This window comes from Mirounga angustirostris, unplaced genomic scaffold (assembly GCF_029215605.1).
Source record: "Mirounga angustirostris isolate CCGP_5_RB_7025 unplaced genomic scaffold, mMirAng1.0.hap1 SCAF_2, whole genome shotgun sequence".
NCBI classification, from domain to species: domain Eukaryota; kingdom Metazoa; phylum Chordata; class Mammalia; order Carnivora; family Phocidae; genus Mirounga; species Mirounga angustirostris.
In genome coordinates this window covers 13,089,974-13,103,608 of record NW_026991710.1, presented here as the reverse complement: position 1 = coordinate 13,103,608, position 13,635 = coordinate 13,089,974, and positions in this window count along the sequence as shown.

Sequence of the window (13,635 nt, the reverse complement as noted above, 5' to 3'; positions counted from 1 at the left end):
GAATCTCTTTTTTCTTATTGATCTGTAGAAGCTCTTTACATATTAAAATTTTCTTATTCTTCTTAGTTCATCTGTTTTACAAATATTTTCTCACACTTTTTCTTTAGTCATCAAACCTTATTTATATTATATTTTCAACACTTCTAAGGCATTAACTCTTTATAATGGCACATTCCTAAAAATTCTATGGTAATAAGAATATTCTGAATAACATTTTAAGAGCCAGTAAGTAATTCAAGTAAATGTTGAGTTACTACACCTCCAAGAGTGGATGAATACAGTCTTTTCTCATTCATAAAAGATAAGAAATAAGTTAGTGGATAGATTTTCTTAATTTTTAGTTATTCTCCTTTAACTCACTAACCTATTGCCTAGTGAGAACTAGTAAACAACAAAATTAATGAAGGACAGCAAGCACATACTAAAGAGGAAATTTGAAAATAGTCATGCTTGGATAATTACTCTTTTTTCACAGTTATATGTGCTTATTGGAGTGTTTTTATTTGGGATATTTCCTTGAAAACACTATCTCTCTCTAGCTAGCTAGCTAGCTGTCCTTATAGCTCTTATATCCTTTTTAATATTCATTTACAAATTTATTCAGTTAGTGTTTGTTGAGTTTATAAAACTGGGCTCATATTTGTAACATACTGTTTTTCAAGGTGTAGTAGGTTGAATTGAGCCCTGGATTTCCCAATCTTTTTGACCACAAATACCCCTCTTGTCCCTTGTCCTCTCATGGTACACCATTTTCTCCCCACATTACATGATTTTTATTACCTTCCGCCATGCATCAGAGTCACTCCAAGTAGATTGCAAACATCTTGAGGGCAGATGAATATCCTGTTCATCTAAGTTTCTCCACAAAGCCTAGGACAGTGATTTGCTCATGCAAAGGGCTCATTAAGAGTGTTCTCATTGGAGGGGAGCCTGACTGGCTCAGTCTCAAGGTCGTGAGTTCAAGCCTAACATGGGATGTAGAGATCACTTAAAAAAAAAAAAAAGTGTTCTCATTGGGTGAGCTGAAGATTAGGGGTTAGGCTCTGTTGTTGGCTGTGTGACTCTTCAAAAGTCACTTAATACTCAATTTGCTCATCTGTGAAATAAATGGTTCAGATAGAGGACAGATGGGCCGATGGTGTCATTTGTCCTGCCAAAGCTAATACATGTAGTGGCTTCTTGGAATGAAAGATGCAGCATAGACACACACTAGCAGGGAAAGAAAGAGGCCATTACTGAGACCACTGTCGGCCATGGGGAGACCCGACCGAAACGACATGCCACGGTTCCTCTCCAGTGGGCTAGAACAACCCGGTGGTTCTTTCTAGCTGCACGATTCTACATTTCATGTGATCTCTTTATTAATCACCTGGTTCCTTTCCTTTTATTTGAAACATACTGAACATATAGCATTATTCGATTTGAAGTAGCTTTTTTCCCTCTTTACTACTCTGAAACTCAGAGGGATTTACAGCCTGTGGAAAGTTGCCCATTTAAAGCCAGTGACACCAGATGGTCCCCAACCAAATATATAATTACTTCTGACTTGAGCTAACAAACCAAGCAATGAATTCATGAAAAGGTAATCGTGAGGCATTTGTGATTTTGACAATTTTAAAAATGACTTTGGTTTTTTAGCAAATGAATAACTTTGGGATTTTTATCAATAAAATGGGGATATAGCTTTGGTTGTAGACTCAAAATGCATATAATCTAAAAGAATATTTTAAAACATCCATAAATCTACCACCCCAAGATAACTGCTATTAAGTGTTCATGCTGCCATTTCAGACTTTTTTCTCTTGTTAAATGTTACATATAAGTAAATGTAGGTGTTTGAAACAAAACTGGAATTACAGCATACATTCTATTTCATAATCTTTTTTTCCTAATGGTATAGAATGAACATCATTCTATCATTCTGTCAATAAATATGTATCTATTAAATTATTTTAAACATTTAGCATGATATTCCATGCTATTATGTTGGAGCTTTGAGAATACCCACAAAATAGCCATCATCTTGGCTACCTGAGTTCTGAACTATTTGAGATATGAGTATCACCTTTATCTTTGATGAGGCTGATGGTAGATACAACAGTGAACAGCTGAAAACTGGTAGATTTCCTAATGTGGAACCTTAGAATTTTATAATCTCCTACCCAGCCCTAGCCAGTGCTGGGCAGGTAGGTCCTGCTCCTATGAAGGACCCTGTGGGCATCTCATTCCCAAAAGGTTGGAGAGAGGAACTGGCTAAGTACGCCCAGTTTACTCTTCCAAACTCACCAATTAGAAGAGTCACCCCTCCTTTCCTATGGAAGAGTGAAAATGGCGATGGAGATAGAAATTACTGTGCTAGTGGACTTTCCTCCACATCAAAGGGAAACATCAGAAATGAGAAAGAAGCTCCCCCAAGGTATGGATGTACCATAATTTATGTAACCAGGCTTTGTGGGACCTTTGGCTTATTTCCAATCATTCCATTAGATCACGAATTATTTTGTCTGGACACGACTATTGCCCCCCACAGGTACAGAAAGGGATGCTCGGGGAAGTTCCCTGTGTTATCTGGGAATACATGAGCAGGGCTGGACCTGCACTTTGAATTCAAGTTCTCCCGGCTCCAAAGTCCAAAATCCCACAACTACAAGCCGACTCAGAGATTACCCAGGACAGTCCTTCAGACAGTTTTGTGGCAGTAAGTGTGGGTCTTAACTACAGAGACAGAACAACCGGAAGATTACCCAAGGGTCTGTGAAACAAATGGGGGACGGTCTGGTGCAGACCGAGTGTATAGATGTGGCAGGTGAATGATCCCAGCAGAAGGAAATTAGGTAGGCAAGATCCTATGAAGAGAGAACTTGTGCTCCATGCTGCTAGCATGTGTAAACACCCATGTCTGTCCTCGAAGCTTCTCTCTAAAGGATTGCCCTGCTTCACTTCAACTGACAGTGACCATGCCTTATCTTCACTTCCTGGAATATGACAAGAGAAATTACAGACATGTGTCTTCAGAGCCCAAGTCCCAGAAGCTTTTTATTGGAGACTTTGTCATAAACTATAAAGTAGAGAAAGCAGCGCCCAGGTGTCAGTGATGAAATTCAGATGGCAGGGGTTGTCAGGTTTCTCCAGACACCATGCCTCTGATCTGAAGACGGATGTTTCATTGACAGCAGACCCTTCTGGTGTGTCACATCCCACACTAACGGATCACTCTCGTTTTCTAGTTTCTGGCCTAATGGTCTGCCGTGTGTGAGTAGTTTTTTTTTTCTCTTTATATCTCAAAGCCCTGCTATTCACTGTGCCTTGAGACATAGTCACAATCTTGTTTTTTTGTTAAATGTATGATGTGTTTCCTTTAGCTGGATTCTGCTACGATGCTATAGATAATTCCTTGCCCAAGCATCACTTAGGCTGGTTTGTTTGGTAGCAAGTCTTGATTCAATGCTGGTGGTTTGATTCAGGGAGAAAAACAAGACTGCCTAATAGAAACTGGAAGCAGAGGAGTCTGAAAAGGCAGAGGGGCGCTCTAGTTCAGAAGAGACCACAAAGGAGAAAAGGAGCAGGCGCATGGGAGTGGGACTGCCAGAGGACTCATTCATTCTGCTTTGTATTCCTTCTAGCCTGTAGGCAATAGGTGCTTAGCAAATGGGAGGCTCAGGAACTGCTTTGTGTAATGTGCTTGGATGATATAACAAGGAACAAAACATATTCCCTGTTCTCCAAGGGCTTAAAAATGAGACGTGTATAGAGCTAGAAAGTGAAACAATGTGTCATATGCATGTAATGGGACAGCTTGTCGAGGTGTTAATTTCTATCTTGTTTTCACTCTGTTTCTCCTCCTCCTGGAGTTTCCTGAACACTCTATACACTCTCTTGCCCTGGGGAAGGGTTCTGTTGAAGAAAGAGAAGTAACCTGCACACCCTGTATTGGCCAACGCTGCCTTAGATCGTGTGTGTCATTGTCATCTTGAACTATTGGATAATTTTGATCAGTTATTTTCCTCTCTGGTCTCATGCTTCCCTTTTACAGTGAGGACATCGATCTGACAAACTCTCAGATCTCTGCCCGGTGAAAGAGCATTGAAAAGAGAGTTTAAATTAATTCTATAAGAAGAAAGAAGGATTGCAGCTCTCAAATGTAGATTTTAGAAAGACGGATGAGCATAAGACTTCGTGTCGGAAAGGACACATTCCTTTACAGACATATTTGCTGACTTGTATTCTTTCAGAAGCCTGGTACCCAGGACAGTACCCAACATGTAATGCATTCCCTTACTGATTGACTTCAGTTCATATTGTAGGACCTGAGATATAAGTCACATTTTTTAAAAAAGGTGGCTCATATTAAAGTTAAATATCAAATTAGATATTGGAGAAAAATCAGGAATCTCTGGTCTACTGATTCTCAAAATTAGGCAAATGTTCATCCATTTTGATACAAAAATAATTGTTTCCCAAAGTATATTTTATGATGTGCTTGTCTTCAGGGTCTTATGTGATAAAAAAGGTTTATGTTCACATAAGTTGAGCGAATAGTCATTCATGCTATTCCTCTTGTTAGAGATTCAGTATATACGTTAGCACATCAAAGGCCCTGAGAAGTCCTGCAATAAGTAAATCCATTTAACTTTATCTAAGATTTCCCACCATCACCCCCTCTTCTCTAAAAAGGTGATATTTAAATGCAGATTAATCTGTAGTCATTTTTTTGATTATTGAAATACACATTTTTAGAATATGCAAATAAAAAATTTTAAAACCCAAGAAAAATCTAAAAAATAAAAAACGTACTATTTATTTACCTATATGGAGTAAATTTCTTGAAGCAGTAAATTAAATATAGCTAATCCAGGAAAACGAAAAATGGATTATATAATTCCCAAAAGCCCTTTGGGAATTATATAACGTTTAGGGGTTTTTTTTTGTTATAACATTTTTTTTTGTTTTTTGTATAACATTTAGGTATTACAAGTGCAAGGCTACTCCTTCCCCTTTAAATATTTGGAGATAAATCTGTTATTTTACTTGATTTTAATTTGGTCAACATTTTAAAAGCAATATTTGGAATTCTATTTTTAGGTTCAAAAATTTGTTTCATGCTCTTTTGCAGTCATTTTCCTGCTTTCATACAGCACTTTATAATCTAAAGGCATCAAATCACTTTCAAAGATATATTACTTCCTTCCTCTGGAAAAATAATATTAGACAATGCTAAGATAAAGGGTGTAAGTCCATACATTCTCACAGACTTCTACTTTCTAAGGAGGGTGATCTTTTGAGCTGTGGAAAATGGGGATATATCTGTCTATATATATATATACACAGATATATATATATACATACACACACACACATATATATATACGCTTATCTTCAGAGTCTTTTGTGATGAAAGGTTTATGTTCACATAAATTTAGCAAATAATCATTCATTCCATACCTCTTGTTAGAGATTCAGTATATGCGTTTGCACATCAAAGGCCCTGAGAAGTCCCGCAATATACATACATATATATATATATAGTAATAGTCTATAAACTGAAGTATTACCCAAATATTAAGATGAGTCATCCTTATATTAATCTAGAAAGTTGGTGGTCCTAGACATATATGAGATTCTTTCATGTATAATTGCTAAGCACTGAGAATACAAACCTTATGATTCCAAATTTCATGTTCTTTCAAATCTACTGAAACATTCCTCCCCCATATCATCTCAAATTTTGCTTCTTAATGTTGACTGCTGATGCTCTACCATCTAAGAAATCCAGTCTTCCCCAATTCTCAAATCCTACTCAGACAGTTGGCTCTAAAGGGTTTTGAAGTCAGCCAAAAGTGTTATCTCCAGCAGCATGTCTAAAACTGGACATATCATCTGTCCCTTGAAATTTGCTCTTCTCCCCGTTTCCTTTATAAGTAAGTTGCACCACTATTCACCAGGAATTCACTATTCATGCACTATTTACCCAAGTCAGCTTTTTGAACAATATCTTTGATTCCTTTATATCCCTCGCCATCCCCAATGAATCAGTTACCCGGTAATATCTCCCAAATTTATTTGATTCCATTCATTTATAGATTGAAACATGTCTCCCTAAAAACATGTGTTCAGGTCCTAAACCTCAGTACCTGTGAATGTGAGCCTTTTTTAGAAATAGGGTCTTTGCCTATGTAATCAATTAGGATGAGGTCATACTGGATTAGGGTGGGCCCTAAGCCAATGACTAGTGTTCTTATAAAAAGAGACAAATTTGTGCACAGAGAAAAAGATGCGCTGGGAGAATGCCACATACACAGAGGTAGAGATTAGAGCACGAAAGATTGCAGCCAACCACCAGAAGCCAGGCAGCACTAAGGAACATCCTCCCCTAGAACCTTCGGAGAGACAGAATGGCTCTGACAGTTGCTTGATTTCATACACCTAGCCTCCAGAACTGTGAGAGAATCTATTTCTTTGTTTTAAGCCACAAAGCATGCGATGCTGTGTTATGGCAGCCCTAGGAAACTAATATGCATGCCAGGATCATTTTCTTTTTTAAAAAAAAACATTTTTTTTCCAATTTATTTATTTGAGAGAGAGAGAGAGAGACAGCGAGAGAGGGAACACAAGTGGGGGGGTGGGGGGGTGGGAGAGGGAGAAGCAGGCTTTCCACCGAGCAGGAAGCCCGATGCTAGGCTCAATGTGGGGCTCCATACCAGGACTCTGGGATCATGACCTGAGCGGAAGGCAGATGCTTACCGACTGAGCCACCCAGGCGCCCCATCCAGGATCATTTTCCCGATTCAGGCTCCCATCAGCTCCTGCCTAGATGGCTGCTTACAAATGCTGCCTATAGATCGGCCTGCTCCCGCCCTGCCTCTCGGCTTCCCAGCCAAGTTCCATTCTGCATGTGGCACCTGAGTGATCCCACTAGGATGCATGCAGATCATGTTCTTTTCCGGGTTAAAATTCAGTGCTCTTCAGATAAAGCCTCCACACTTTTTGACATAGCTTCTCAGCTCCCTGCCCCTTTAACTTAGCTCACTCTTCGCCCTTGGCTTGCATGACATGCCCGCTCCCCTAATTGAAGGCGGTTGTCTTCTCTATGAGCTTTCAGAAGACTCTTCACTGGCTCAAACACTTCACGTGATATTAGAGGCACCAGTTTGTTTGTTTCTCTTCACTAGACAAGAAACTCCGTGAAGAGAAGTCCTGGGTCAGTCTTCATCACTGCTGCTTTCCTGGTCACAGCATATGCAGAAATATGAACGCTCACTCTATTAACTAATGCATCCCTGCCTGAGTAGAGCTGCACAAACCGGGGCTTGGTGTTTGCATGAACTCTCAGGGGCAATGCCACGGAATTGCTAGCATTATAGCGATCCTAGAATCGCCTATATTTATTGCCAGGACTGAAACATCTTCACAACAATTCTTTGAGGGGGGTCCCTTTATTATCCCCTTTGCAGCTGGAGCAACTAAGGCACAGGAGGGTTAAAGAGACCTGCCTATGGTCATATCACTAGACAGTGGCTGTACCCAGGCAGTCCGACTTGACACTTCACACTTAGCTCCATTTTCTCGGGATACTTCCCATCAAATATGCAAATCTGTTTTGGATCATGTTATCAGAAGGTCGTATGCCTTTATTTTTGTTTTCTGAGTACAAAGAAACAGGTATTGTCCATATACCTTCTGCACAATGCTTTCCTGAAGCCTAGATAACAAGGTTCAAGGTGTGACTTTATCTTCACTCGGTGTCATTTGGTGAGTGCCTGTGGCGCCCCGGCAATATGACAGACACTGGACATACAGACAGCCAGGCATTGGCTTCAGGAGCTCACCATCGGACAGGGAGACAGGCAGATAGAAAATAATCGTGGTTCAGTGCGATTAATGCAATCGGGGATTCATATCTAAGGTGAAGAGATGGTCCTGGGAGGGCTGGGCTCATTCAATCTGGAAAAGCCTCTGGTTGTTGAGTTGTGAAAGATGGTAGAAAGTTTCCCAGTGGGGAAGGGCAGAGACTTGGGGGATAGTACAGTGTTGTTTTTTTTCTTTTGTTATTAATTCTAAGCAGTTTAGTACTATCAGAACAGAACAAAGTGGGCAGAGAACAAGCCAAGGGAAAAAGGCTGGAGCCGGAAAATAATGAGATATCAATACTGTTCTATGAAACCTGGATTTGACCATGGCAGTGATAAAATTATTGAAAAATTTAATGAAGTGGAGAGACACAGAGTTTGCTTTAAAAAGATCACGTGGGTGGTCTCTTGGCATTATAAAAAGTGTGTGATGTTTATATTACATGTATATATGTGTATTTTTTCTGTGCCTGCACTTTCACGTGGTTATTTATATGTATACACATATGCATATGTAGTATGTACTATACATATGGATGTGCTACTACCGTTCAGTCGAACTGTATGGTATTGCCATTTGTATAGGTCAAAAAATGGTCCAATATCACGGTTGCACAGTTGGACCTACGATTTAGAGTGTGCTGGAACAGCTCGTACAGTCAAAAGCTTTAGGTTTGAATCTCATTGTCTCGGTTTGAGTTCCCTAGAACCAGACTCTGACACACGACTCAAAAGTCAAGGAGTTTATTTGGCAAGTGAGGGGCATGCTAGCTGGGGAGCATGACCTATACACAGGAAGGCCAACAAAGGGTATATTATCAAGCCAGCTGCAACGAAGGGCAGCAAAAGCTTGATCTCACTGAAGAAATGTGGAACTGCAGATGCTCGTCTCAGAGGTTTTACACCCAAGGGCAAGGAGCTGAGGTATTTATACACAGACTCCCATCAGTAATTAGTTGAGGGCTGCTCCCCGGGGGTTGTTAATTTCAGGCACTTCTTGCTGAGAGACAGGCAAAGTGACTTTCCAAGCTTCAAAGAAAGTGCCCCCGTGAATGAGGACCAGAGACTGGCAGTTGGAAGTCAGCCAGGCTGCATTAATATGGAGAGGCCCAAGGGCCATCACACCCATTTTTGCCTGTTACCAGCTAAACAGCTCCGGACTAGTCCCTTAATTTCTTGAGGCTCATTTTTCTTATGAGCAAAATGGGGATGAGAGCTATTTCACCTGGTTTTATAGGCCGAATTGTGTCCCTCTAAATTCATAATGTGACTGTATTTGGAAATAGGGTTTTTAAAGAGGTAATTAAGTTAAAATGAGATCCTATGGTGGGGAGGTTTTAATCTGATATGGCTGCCATCCTTATCTGAAGAGATTAGGACTCAGACACACGCAGAGGGGTGACCACATGGAGAGACCAGAGGTAGACGGCCATCAACAAATCAAAAGGAAAGACCTTAAAAGCAATGAAACCTGCTGATACCTTGATTTCACACTTCCAGCCTCCAGAATTGTGAGAAAATTAATTTCTGTTGTTTAAACCCTCTGGTCTGTGACACTTTGTGGTGGCAGCCCCTAACGTCTCAGGGGAGAATGAATATATTTTAATGATCATTTACTGTGATCTAGACAAATACTAATAATCTAGTATATCTTGAGTTCATAAACACCAAAATACATAGCCACCTCAAAATTTAAGAAACAATTTCACTTTTCACTTAGCCCTTCTCACAACTGAGCTTTCATGCCTACTCCTGGAGAAGTCTGCTAGGTAAGTTGTGTGAACCGGTAACACTGATCTCCATGGGATAAGCTCTTAGAATTGGGAAGCAACGTATGCCTATCCACAGTGTTCCTTCCAGTCAAATGCAGCCCACTCATCACTAACAATATTTCTTCTGCTTTATCCAAGGAGGATGTCAGAGGCAGGGTCACTTGTGTGGCCTATAGAGAAAGCATGGTTTCCATGGTGTCACACTAAGATTCTGGATTGCTACCATAGCAAGAGAAGTTCAGAACTCAGGGATGGCTGACTGCCCTGCCTTGATGCCTAAGCAAAGGTGAATTCAGGTTTCTCAGGATGATCATAAAGAGTCCTGAGTCATACAGTTTCACCCCTGGCAGAAAGACCAGATAGGTGTGTCCTTGCACCTTAAAAAATACCTCCCTTGCTAATGTCTGAAATGCCACCACTAACAACACATTCCTTTGTGTTAAGTAGTTCCTCTCTCTCTTTCTTTAAATTGGAGTATATTATATAGGGTAAAATATACAGATCTAAAGTGTAGAATTTGATGGGTTTTGACAAATGTATACACCTGGGTAACCAGTAGCCCACTCAAAATAATAGAACAATTCTGTCACCCCAGAAAGTTCCCTCCTATCCTTTTCCATTAATCTTCCCTTGACAACCATTGTTTTCATTTTTATACCTACAGATCAATTTTGCCCGACCTTGGAATTCTTAATGAAATCATACACTATGTATTCTTTTGTGTAAGGCTTTTTAAATTGAACACTGTTTTCAGGATTCATTTATATTGCTACATGTAACAATAGTTTGTTCTTTTTAATGCTGTATAATATTCCATAGAATCACATGTCACCATTTCTCTGTTTTCCTATTGATGGACATTTGAGTTGTTTCCTTTATTTTATTTTATTTTTTGCTGTTATGAATAAAGCTGCCATGAACTTTCTTACATAGGTCCTTTTGTGGACACATGTTTTCATTTCCTCAGGGAAAGTTAACTGGAATAATGCTTCACAAAAGAAGATATACAGATGCCCAATAAACACATATGAAGATGTTCAACATTGTCAGTCCATCAAAGGGATGCAAATTAAAATCACTATGAGATACCACTACATCTTGTTAGGATGTCTACATTTTGCAAATACTCTGTTAGAATGGGCAAATTAATCTGGAAAGAGTGTTCTTTTAAGTTTGTAATGTTTTTGTTAGGAAAGTTTGAAATGCACAACAGTAGAAAGATAGAGTAATGAACCATCACATACCCATTCCACAGATTCAACAATTATCAACAGTTTGTCATAATTACTCTGTGTAATTTTTCAACAACAACCAATTATCCAATTCTCCAACACCAACTGAGTGACTTACAACTCAATTCAATTCTGATACTAACTCCCTGGAGTAAGCACAGACCTCGCAAGTGAAGGGTTCATAAGGCTGCCCCCACCTCACATGCCAGAACAAATGGGGTCCCCAGGTCACCTGCACTTCTGAATAACCAACTACAAATTTGGGTATTCCAAGGCTACCTCCCCCAGATTTGATAACTCAAAAGAATGACAAACAGAACTCAAAATAAAAAAAAAAAAGCCTTATTTATGATTATCATTTTATGATAACAGATACAGCTCAGTAAGAGCCAAATGGAAGAGAGGCACAGGATAAACTATGGGGGCAGAGGTGGCTCAGAGTTTTCATATGCCCTCTCCATGGGTACCCCTCTCCTAGCACATCAATGTGTTCACCAAGCCAGAAGCTTCCCTGAACTGTTTCTTTAGGATTTTTATATGGGGTTTCATTATACAGACGCAGTTGATTAAATGGTTAAGCATTGGTGATTGAACTCAATTTCAGGCCCCTTTTCCCTCCCCAAAGGTTGGGAGTGAGGCTGAAAGTTCTAACCCTCTAATCATACGGTTGGTTCCTCTAGTGACCAGCCCCCATCCTGGAGCTATCTAGGAACACCACCGTGAATCGCCTCACTAGCATAAACTCAGGTGGGGTTGAAAGGGTTTTCTTTTGTGAAGAACAAAAGACTCAGGAAATTCCAAAAATTTTTGGAGCACTTGTCCAGAAACAGGAGACAAAGACCAAATATATATTTATTGTACTGTGTACCCCAACTATGCCTTATTTGTATATTTATCGATTGTTCTATTTATTTATTTTGCTCTAGTATTTTAAAGAGAATCTTTTAAATCACATTATTTTACCCTTACATAAGGACATTTTGCATGCAACCAAAATACTGTTTTCATACTTAGTGAACAATAACTTAATATCATGTAATTCTCAATTGTCTCCCTACTCAGAGTTCCCTCACCATCTCAAAACGTCTTATGATTGGTTTACACATGGCATCTGGTGGTATTTTTAAGTCTTTTTTCTTCTAGAAGAGTCCTCCTCCTCCCTCCTTTCTTTTCCATGCCATTGACTTATTAAAGAAACCAGGTCAGCTGTCCAAAGAATCCACATTATGTTTGTTTCCTGACAGTATCATGTTACTTTTCCTCAATCTCTGTCTTTTCTTCAAACAAGAAGATTGATCTGAAAGACTCAGATTTATATGCAATATTTTTAAAGCAAGGATGCGTTCTTTATAGGTGGTGTCATTTTTTTGGAAAGCATTTTATTTTTTATTTCTTAGGGTCTACCATGCTTTTTAGTTCTGGAAATTGCAACAGTAAATACCATATGTTATTCTTGCCATTAAAGATCTTACTTACAGCCTCTTAGGGGAGAAAGACATTGTGGGGGAAGAAAAATAATTTCCCCTCTACCCTTCCAGGTTCTTAGCTGAGACATTCCTGCGATAAAAAGATTAGCAGAAGAAAAACAAGTTTCATAACATGTTTACCTCTGGTATACATGGGTGATATGCAGGAAAAGCAGTAAGTGTCTGAAATGGCCCAGGTCATCATGGTAAAAATCACCTTCTACAAAAGCAATATGTTGCAGGTTGGTGCACCACTTATGGGAGGTCTCCAGAAAGCACAGTGAACAAAAGTATGATTGTAATGAAGATTTAAGTCCTTGCATTCTGCATTGGTAAGAATTTCTAGAGATTTGGCCACCCCCTCTTCCTGGTACAGTGAGGGAGACACCCTACAAATGGAGATTTTCCTAATACATGTACACGTTTCTTACAAAATGTTACTTCTATTTAGTTATCAGAGCTTCCCCTGTGTCTGTAGTTTCTTAAAAACAATGAGCTTAAAATAATCCTTATGCCGAAGAGGCATATTTCGAGGTAACAAATTCTGATCCCCTCTGGCATGTAAACCAGTCAATATAATAGTATAAGGGCCATGGAAGATTGGGTGTGGATATAAATTCTGAAGGGGCATCAAAGCTGCATGAGGAAGTGATAAATGAATTGACTCTGGAGGGAAATGTAGGTTTTGCTAGTCAAAGGAAAGATTATGGAGAAGTATCTTCCTTTTCCTGGACAGCTGAGTGATGCATCAGTCCCAGCTGCCTGACATCCAACCATGGCTGAATTCCTCAAGCTCTTTTTGCTTGTTAATGATTGGAGGAGTAACTGTAGCACGTGCGTGCTCAAAGGAATCAATACATGAATGGTAGGTCCCCAGTTCTGGAAGACTATAAGAGTGATTCAAACAAAAACACCAAACTGGTTGGAAGTTCTAGAGCAGAGAGAGGACAACCAGATGTTACCTTACTGAAAAGCTGTGGCCCCTGATTCATTCTTCTTAGCTGCATATGGAGTCCAGAGGCCAGCTGTGAGACCATTACAAAATACTGACTTCCAGCTTTTATTCATACATAATTCCATCAAGGTAAGACTTAGGTTCCACTTTTTAAAAAAATTCCCAGGTGATTTTAATGCAACTGAGTTTGCAAATGTAGGAGAAGGGGTAGAACCCCCCCTAAACCAAGAACTTTTCCTCTACTATCTTATGTTCAGTAGCTGGGGTCTGTGAATTAAACTGACAAAAGATAGATTAACAGGAGAGAAGGTTACTTTTACATGCATATGGAGGCTTCACAGAACAGAAGTGAATACCCCAAAG